Source organism: Coenobita brevimanus, chromosome 102 (assembly GCF_032717465.1).
Source record: "Coenobita brevimanus isolate Jiangsu-jjx chromosome 102, ASM3271746v2, whole genome shotgun sequence".
NCBI lineage: Eukaryota > Metazoa > Arthropoda > Malacostraca > Decapoda > Coenobitidae > Coenobita > Coenobita brevimanus.
The window spans coordinates 5,427,397-5,437,981 of record NC_137055.1 but is presented as its reverse complement, the minus strand read 5'-3'; positions in this window follow the sequence as shown (position 1 = coordinate 5,437,981).

Genomic DNA, 10,585 nt, shown 5'->3' with positions numbered 1-10,585 from the left:
AGTACGCACTCGGTTTCTTGTTGTTTGTTCTGCTTTGTATTCTGGAAGTATGTTTGTATATTTGACTCACATGATGCACTGCTGCCCATTTTTGCTGATCGTTGGTGGGTTTGGCTACATATAAGCAAAACCTTTAGTTCTAGTGTCTACTTTAAAAATCTTATTTTTCTATGCATGTAGACTTGTTTTATTTGGTAGCTTTGATATCTTTAACTATAAAGCAAGCAAATGTGGGTTGTACTTGGTACTGTGACGTAATAACAGCTTCAGGAACCAGTCCTGTTATAACTTCAGCACGAGGCACTGCTGTAAATTATTGATGAATTTTGAAAAACAGACAGGAATAAGTGAAGAACCATACATCAAAGGGTGGTTTGGGAGCAGCAGACTTTGGGAGTTGGTTTCTTCATTCATCTACGACTTCTTCACTATGAGGGCATCAGTTGCTTCTAGCTCAGTTCCAGAAATGCAACCTTGTCAGCACATTTTAGTTTCCAAGTTTATGGTAATAAAGTTGGTGTATTTCTCAGGTGTCATTCTTTGTCTACCCCTCTCATGATTATGAAAGTAGTAAAATAATAATAATTCAAACAATTCTGTCAGTATCACGTAATTAACAAACAGTGAATGCGAAATATTTGTCACTGTTCTTCACACATTCAACATTCACATCTTCTCTTCCAGTGTTTTGTTGTTGCAGCAGAAACAAAGATGTGCCCTAGCCATGGTCAGAAGGCAGTACCATGGTTCTATATCCTTTCCATAGTACTTCCTCGTGAATAGAACCATTTTACTGTGCTACTATGGCTCTACATTCTTTTATTGGAACTTTTTCGTGACTAGCAGCAACTTGTAATGTTAATCTCTTGATCCATATTCATGGCACTTCTTGACAAGCACAATGTTATTGTTAGTCTCTGTTTCACCTCAGTTTTTACGGAGAAGGTTATTTTATCCACATCAAATGTACAGGGCATGCCTGCTGTTCTTACATTCTCTCTCTCTCTCTCTCTCTCTCTCTCTCTCTCTCTCTCATTCAATGCTCATTTCCATCCTCACTCTTCTCTCTCGTGCCTGTGTCCTAACCCTCCACATTTACCCGTCTCTGTTTCATAGTCATACTTCAACTGCCATATATACATCTCACCTGTGACATTCATGCGTCCTGTATCTCACACCCACTTTAACTTAACCTTGCTGTTACTCCACACCCACCTCCCACTTCGCTTATTTTTATTCTTCTTTGTTAATTCTTTTTTTCTCTCTCTCTTTTCTCTGATGTGTTTTTTCTGCTGCGACGCTTGAATATTGCACATCTCTGATAAAGAAATACCACAACAATTTACTGCAGGGAAATTGTGTAGGATACACAGAGAGGCCAAAAGGCAAAGTTAGTTCCGATACTTAACTAGCGAAACAAATACTCTAATATAGTTACATAGGTATAATAATGTCCAACTGAAAAACGATAAGTTTTTCGGCATATCGCACAGCTGCTTCTTCAGTAAGTTAATAAATTTGTTCCTCCAAACTATTAGATGTACTGAGGTTTTAAGTTCGGAAGTGGTTTGGGGAGAGAGAGAGAGAGAGAGAGAGAGAGAGAGAGAGAGAGAGAGAGAGTAATGGGAGAGGAAGGTCTGAGTGATGAGTAGGGCAGTCAGATGAGGCATGGTATAGGATTTCCATCACATCATCTTCAACAGCCGCTCCATCATTCTACTTTATCGAGGCTGTCTGTAGCAAATATGCTGCTAAGCTTCACTCTGATTATACATTCTTATCTTCTGCTGCAGCTGAAAGAGTCTTATTGTTCTACATTTTAGCCTACCAATTATGACACTTAAATATAACGATTAATCTGTAGTCTGTCGTAGTCGAGGAATATCTTTCTTGGTTGGAAAGTCATTGTTCGCTGCATTATTGTTTATCGTAATGCAATGAATCAGTCTGTGTGCCCGGTAGTACAGTCGCCTTGAAGTCCTGTCGTCTCTTTGTTATTCTTGTTGTTGTCTTTGTGGAATACCCCCAGCAACCGACATTGATGAATATGAATACTTTACAACACGGGCGCAGGTCTTCCAGTATCCTACTGAACTGGGTCTTTCACAGGATATTTTTCTCATAGCTTACCATAGATATTGGCCAGTTTCAAATTGTACTTGCGAAATACATAAAGTCTTGTTATATCACTTGTTGTCACTCCATCGGTTACCACCGAGAGGAAAACTTCCCGCCAAACTCTCCTAACACCTTTCTGGCAATTGCCGTAGTTTCAAACTCTTCACCGATAAGTTAGGTTTTGATTATTTCGTTTAAGTCAGGTTAACGTAGGTTAGGATAGGATAGAATGGGAAAGGATTGGTTAGGCTTGGATAGGATACTTTTGGTTAGGATCTGGATGGATCAGATTAGGTTTAGTAAGTTTGGACTGAGAGCGGAATTTGGTCTGATAGGTATTCGGGGGCTTCCTAGGTTAAGCTAAGTGACAGTCCTTGGTGACAAAATCGGGGAGGGGAAATGGCTGGGGGACGAAGCTTGTCGTATATATTAAGCTAGGTCATAATAGGTTAGGCTACGGTGGAGCGTTAGGTTTGCTATAGGTTTGAATACATGATGAACTGGCACGTAATTTCAGCGAGGTCGTCGGTAATCAACTCGTCCAAAAGTAGGTAAACTTGTTACAGAGGTCGAACTGGCAGGTTTCCAAAATACTTAAAGGTATATTTTGTTTTTCCTATACTCATTTGTAACAGAAAAACAGATAACAATGTGTTGTATACTGTACTAAAGTTACCTTCCTGAGGATTTTGTGACTGTAAGAATAATGTTGGAATCACTGCGCCTACGTGATTATACCAACTTTATATTGCCCTGGTCAGTGTCATCAGTGCTGTTTGGTGCGGGGTTTACCGAACTGATATTCAAAGTACATGGAGAGAAAAGCAAGAGAGGCGACAGGAGTTTTGGTGCCGTCTGTGGCCTTCACTTTGAAGCCGGAATCGTACGTATTCTGACTCAAATTGCCCGATGGTGTAAGTCACGACAAAAATTAGATGATGACCCCCGTCTCACTGGACCACGTACTGTTCAGCCGTTTTTCACTGCCAGATATAATACAGGTGCCACTGAGGAAGCTAATGCCCAGAGCATGGCTTAGTGCAACTGTATATTCCCTCTTTTTTTTTTTTTTTTTTTTCATTTATACCTACCTACCTGATCGGAAAAATGGCATCGTAATATACAGTATTTGATTCTGGCCTTTGGTGTGACCCTCATCCCTCCCCTCCTCCTTGCACGAAGAATGAGAGTGAAACAACTGAGTGAGAAATGCGAGAGTAATTGAGGCAGGATATTGGTGGCTGGACAGGAAGAGGGTAAGAAGAGAAAAAGAAGAAAAGCTGGATAAAACACGTATGAAAGGAAGACGGATAAGGTAAGAAGAAAAGAATTGTGAGAAGAAGAAATTGACCAAGAATGCAAAGGAAGGGAAAACTGAGAATGGGGAAAAAATATTGAGAATGGGAGGGAGGAAGGTAGGAAAAACAGGGAAGAAACAGATACTGAGAAAGGAGAGACAAACCATGTGAGGGAAAATGACAACGTGAGGAAAGAAGGAACTGAAAATGGAGAGAGAGAGAGAGAGAGAGAGAGAGAGAGAGAGAGAGAGAGAGAGAGAGAGATGAAAGGATGGTGCGAGAGATAGTGTGAGAGGGAAAAGGTCTTGAGAATGGGAGGGGAGGAAAACTGATTCAAGGAAATCATTAAAACCGTCCAATGCCATTTCCCCCGAAGAACTCTAGGAATTCTGTAAGTTACAGAAACAGCACACGTGTAAGAACTGTGAGATGTAGTGCACATTGTTGATTACGTAGGACACTTCATGTGCTAATTCTAACTTCAAAAATTTGTAAAGCTAACAGTGAAGTCTGAAGTTACATATTCACATAACAATTTAAAAAAGGTAATACATTTGGGACTAAAAACACTTAAATTCATTTTCAAATGAATACGCAGTCGAAATATCAAATCAAGACCGTTTCTTTAAATTGTGGTTAAAACGACTGTGTCTGTCAAAAGCACATGATACATTAAAAAAACGATAACCACTGTGAGTTTAAGAATTTAGGTGGGGAGGTTCTACGATCTTCACCCCCCTCAGACCACAACACGCCACCGCCAAATAGAATATATTACGATTTATAACACAGTACTGGTACATTTAAAACATGTTACAAAACTGACACAGACTGTCATAATATTACGTTTCTCTGGTGATTAATAAAATTGCTTAGCTTGATAATGGAGATTTGGTTAAAACAGATTCACACAACATATCTAAGGATGGCTTACTAATGGTTACAGTAGTACAGTAGATGTCAACATTAGAAGAGCTGGATTGGAAGTGTCGATCATATCCTTCAGGCCGCTTATCAGCCTTCGTACCATGAATTTCAGAGGCTCAGTAAAATATTTGTGTCGACTTGCACAGTAGCGTTGCCTTGACACTGTCCTCGTATCATTATACAGTATGTTGGGTCATAAAACACACAACACTCAGCATCCCTAATCTTATCCTACACAGATGATATTTTCACAGACACATTATTTACGAATACGGTACATGAAAAGGCAATCACCTCTCAACGCCGATAAAGCTGCAGTCGTTTTTGTCATTTGATTAGTTCTTCTTCCTCAGGCGAGTTGTAGATACTGAAGTGTGAAGAACAACCTACTGTAGCGGAAAGAACACAATTCGACTAAAAAAAAAAAAAAAGTAATGTCCTTGATCAAATCTTGCCGATTTTGTTGAGATGCCGTCTCTATGTACAGAATGCGGTTGGACATATATATAAAACCAAACACGTGAGGGGATAACTTAGAAAGAGATCAAGAGTAAGACGTTACGCAATTCAGCATGATGGATTTTATCTTCAGTTAATGCTATTACCTGACGGTCCTCTCTAGCTGATGATACTTTTCGAACTGCAGTGGTTAACTATATCTTTAATTAACCTCTTTATTATGTGGGTGTTCTCCTAACGTCATCAGTATCGTCTAAAGGCAGCCATAATTTAAAAAACGGAGTCAAATTGTAGGTGTGAACTATACATACAAAACATTAAAGTACTAAAATGACATTGAACCCTGTAGTTGCTTTCATACTTTGTGAAGGAACACTATAGCTTTTTACTTAATGTGTTCAACTCTGGGAATAGACTGGACAATCCATTCCGTGAAGTCAAGCAGTTCTAAAGGCCAACTGCCTTCACGTCTCACACCAATGTCAGCTTCAAAACTTTCACCCATTTGCTTCAAGTCACTTTTATCATCAGCATCCTGATCTTCTTCCCACCTAATGATGGAGTGTCGTAGGATCCAAAAACAAGGAAAAGAAAACACAATAGAGGGAGCACCGTCGACAGCATGCCCTGTGAAATGGGGCAGACATTCATTTACACATCAATCAAGTCATCGGAATCCTGGCATCATCTCACAGGCCTATACTATTTTCTGCACTTTTCTTTTATAGATGACCTTCACAGACATCTACGTGTCAGTTGCAGTCCGGCGACTATCAGGTAAAAGAAATACACTGCTTACATAATTCAGACAGCCAAATTCATCCCATATCAACTTCTTAGCAATCAAAACTTATGTCTTTCTCCCCCTCCCTACCACACTTTCCACCCCTACGCTAACTGTCAGAGGTGGTGTTATGGCCGATCTCGCCGCTGAAGACCCGGTCCGCATCAAACTTTGTGCGTTACGGCCTCGTATTATGGCCACGGCGGCACTAACACCGGCAGTTACAAGTTCATGTCCGGGACCCACACCCAGGCACCTGGCACAACCACTGGTGAACAACACTTGTCTCTCACCAAACCTCAGATCTCATCCATGAATATTAATATCACCTAGTCTTGATTTCATTTGAACCAAACGTGGTGGAAGGGTTTAGGGTCAGGAAAGAACAGAGGAATAAAATTTTCACAACATTCATTCACAGGTCATGGTCACAGGGCAAAGTCAAAGTTAGACTTGTGTCTCTGTGTTTGAACAGTATAAGTAACAATAGTTTTGATCTGATGTGGTTCAGACTTAGTGGACGAGTTAAGGATCAACCAATAGGATGGACTACAGTATTCAAGAGCAAATGTCAAAGATCAAGGTTGCATGGCAATGTCAACATAAAAAGCTTCAATCCGGTGAAGACTAAACTTAGTAGAAAGGTTCACGTTGGAACACGGATTAAAGAAAGAAAAAAGATCTAACGAGTAATCCTCCGTAGACATAATGAATACTGACTTCTGTAGGTACTATGGTATAAACTGTTTCTTCTACAATGCCACACACTTTACCACAATCAAAACATATGATGTCCTTTTCACATGTGTGTGTTAATTTGCTTTGTCGCACTCTCACGTTAATTAAATTTCCCTGTGAGCCGCCTTTCGGTCCGTGCCCCACGCACAGATGTATGTTTAATTAAACAGAATTGTCATATTGCTGTTTAACTATTTAAGTAATCTGGTGTCGCTTATGCTATATCTGGCACTGTGTTTGTTCCTTGTGAACGTCCTTAATAAGGAAGGACAAGAAGGAGCACTCAGACAGTACGCAACCCCACTAGTCAAAGGCCCGATTATTTCACTTTGCTCTGTGAATCTGACCTTCGACAGATCCTCTCCAATTCGAATAACTTCCTTCTTGCCAACCCATTAAACCTTCCATTAGGTTCCGTTAAAATAAAAAAGGGAACTGATTGAGTTGGCTATGCCCAATGATTCTGACTTTGACTTTCCGTGTGACCTTGATCTTTGACTGATTAAAAAAAAAAAAAAAGATCGTTTTAATATTTAATTTAACCTGAATGCTTCCACTGAGGTTAATTTACATCGGATAAAATTAATTTAAGTTGACCATTCCATAAAACCTTCATCTTTGCTTGCCTACTGTTCTAGAAAAATAATCATGTCAGCCTCTTGGGTGTTCCTCAACTCATCCACTAAGTTTGATTTAAATAAGGTCAAAACTATTTTAGGTATTTTGTTCACAGACAGACACATGGGTCGAACTTTGACCTTGCCCTGAGACTCTTACCTTTGACTGATCGTTCTTAAAACTGAATCCCTTCGTTCTTCCCTGATCCTTAATCCTTCCGCCAAGATTGTTTCAGTTAACACTAAAACTATATTAGTTAGCCCTGCACTGTAACCTTGGCAATTAACCTGTCCCTGTGACCTTCACCTTTGGCTGGTGTTATTAAAACTGAATATTTTTATTTTTGGTTTATTATCAACTGTTCCAAAAGGTTTGATCTAAATCGAATTATAATTGCTTACACTGAATTACTTCTGTGACCTTCACCTTTGACCTTTCATTCTCAAAAACAAAAGGTTTACTCCTTGTTTGACCCTCAACAGTTCCACCAAGATTAGTGAACATATGATTAAAACCTTTTGAGCTATTTTGTTGATACACATACGGGTGTTGTCCACATACGGGTAGAACTTTGACCTTGTCCTTTGACCATGACCTTTGGTTTGTTCTTCTTAAGAATGAGTCATTTCCTTCTTGCCTTACCCCCAACCCTCCCCAAATGTGGTCAAAACTGGATTAATCCATTTGATTTTGCTAGGTCATTGCTTGACTTAGCTCAATGACCTTGATCTTTTGCCTATTGTTCAAAAAAACGATTGGTTTCTTTAGTGATTCTCTCTCAACCTTTCCACCAAGTATGGTAAAAACTAGATAAACACAGTCTAAGTTACTGTATATTGTTCACATTCACACACAAACAGAAAGGCAGAGAGACCGTCACACGCCGGTCAATACCCTCTCTCGTTTCGCGAGCGCGGGTGTAATAAAGGCGGTATTTGTTATCAATGCAGTATGGCCTAAGACTGAAGGTGACTCTTATTGCTGTGACGGCATCATCCTTATATTTCAGGCTTGATGACTCAATCCTTCAACTTATTTCTATAGAAACGTCTCAAGAGGGTTCCTCATTTGCACTTGATGATACCCATTATACTGAGTATGGTTAAATAATGAGGCAAAACTATTAATTTACAATTCTATTTATATGCTCTCCCAATATTAAGTCTTATATGATATATATTTTCATCGTCATCATCATCATCATCATCATCATAACTTATTATTATTATTATTATTATTATTCACTTATCGTCCGCTGGTAAGGCAAAATGGCAATTCGTACATTAAGCGCTTCCCAGCAAGTGCCTGGTACCACCACACACACCCCAGGCGCTGGAAGGGGACTGCCCCCAAGGGAGAAAACGCCCTGGTTGTTAGTTGGCACACGATATTTGGGTCAGTAACAGACCTTTCTTCGGTCAGAGTTGATTGAGGGTGTTACCCCGGGTTCGCCCCTCCACCTCTCTCGTAAATAATTATTTCTTTCCCCTAACAACGTTGCGGGGATGGATGCGGCTACCAAATGAGCTTTTTGTCTTTTTATTTTCTTTCATTCTTTCTTTATTTTTTTTTTATTTATTTTTTTTTACTGTCTCCTTGCCCACTGATAGCTTTCTCAAACATCATAATTTCATCTATTCCTCTCTCTAAATTTTCTGTGTATCAGACTTGAAACACAATGCACAGTCCGTTTCGAAGGCCCGGCAATTATGCCGACTCACAACAGTACACCTTCACGTATCAGTATTTGGTAACTAATACCCATCGTGTTACTGAATGCATGCCAGGGCTGTCTATTTTGGGACTGGTGTGACAGTAATAGCGTGGGTGATTGTATGAGATGTTGCGGACCATATAATTCATCTGAAAAGGTATGCTCATCCAAAATTGGTTAAGTCTACGACTAATCGCTTTTTTTTTTTTTTTTTTTTTTTTTTTTTTTGAAAGACAGCTCAGTATTCTACCATTTGAACACAGTCTTCTCTCCCCTTTCGTCCATCAAACGCTGGTAATTGTAATGCTGGTCTGGTCTCAATACATACTAGTGATTTTTTTAATTTAAGGCAGGAGGATGAGTGAAACTCCAAGAAGGTGGATGGATATCTTAAATGAATATGAGCATAACCGAAGGGTGGAAGATAAAAAAATATGTATACCGGTATGGAAGTTAGAAACGGATGGATGAAGTCTATTTGTAGACCCACATAAACACGGGTGCAGCCTCTTTTTAACAGGTTAGTCAACGGAATGGTCCATCTCCTGCATGTACTGAGGTGGAGTATTAATTATATAAGGCAAAAAGGTGTGTAAAAAAAATCGCCTTTGGGTTCTGTGGTTTCATAAAACACTTTGCTAGGTACCCTGTCGAAAGGTCTTCTACTTTTAGGCTTTTATTATATCAATTCTGGCCCTCCCATTCATAATATTATTGAGATATAGGGTTAGGGTTAGGATGATGAGAGGAGAAATACTTGCAGCGATGCAGTGTTCCTATTATGCTTATGTTCTGCTTTTTTATCCCTTCAAATAGATGACTTTATGTGTACTCCTGCAGTCTCCAGACTATACGAGTATTATTTGGATTTATCCCCAGAGTATTGAAAAATCTCTTAACTAACCAAAATCGTCCGAAGACATTCTGGTTTTGTATTCTCGCTATTCCAGATTACAGTATTTAGATTAGGAAGGATCTTTAGTAATGAAGGGGTTCCTGAAGGCTACATTCAACCCCTGCATATTGAAAAAAAAAAAAAAATCTCCTAAAGTAACTAAAATTGTCTACAGATGGAAAGAATGAAACAACCACACGTACACAATTTCTACGTTATCTTGGTCCAGATTTTCGTAGTTTCGTAACTAATTTTGCAGCAGAGGAACAGAAAAGACAAAGCTAACGATTATCAACATTTCTGTAGCATTTCCTTGTTACTAGAATGATATTCTAGCATTCATCCATTGTAGCAAGTGAGCATTCAAGATGAAGAGCGAGTAATTTTAAGTATCAAGTTAGAGTGAAACAACACTAAATAAGTATATCGCCGGACTGAAAAGCTATAAACGTGGCCAGACAGTCAAGGCGTGGTCGACTCTCTCTCCCTCACCCATGACTCTACACATCCCAGTCTAAGGCACCACTGCTGTTCAGTGGCGCTTCATTTAGCTGTCATGACGAATTGCTGTACAGTGAATACACCAGGTAGTGGCAGGATGAGACCGTTAACACTCTCAGGCTTCCATGTCGCGCCCTTAACTGGGGAAAGTTATATAAAGTCGAGTCAACTGGGATAGATTACTAAGGTTGTCAAAGCAACAACAGAGATAACTGCCGTCCACTCAGGTGATAGTGTGCTACCTTCAAGTATCTGTACACAGTGAACCAGCTGCTTTCTTGTAGTCCGGAGAACAATTTACTACGTTGTGTGTTAGCACGTAACCAAGTGAGGGCCTAGTGGTCTGGTTTGTTTAGGCCTTCCAATTAGATGTGACTCATAAGAGTTTACATCCGAGCGAAGGCTGGAGTTTATTACTCACATGACACCACTCATGCGAACGACTATCCATTCGTTTTCAATATCCGAACTAAGTAGCCTATCTCCGGTCTCGGTACAATATACAGTAGGCAATTTTCCTAACAGGAGGTGTT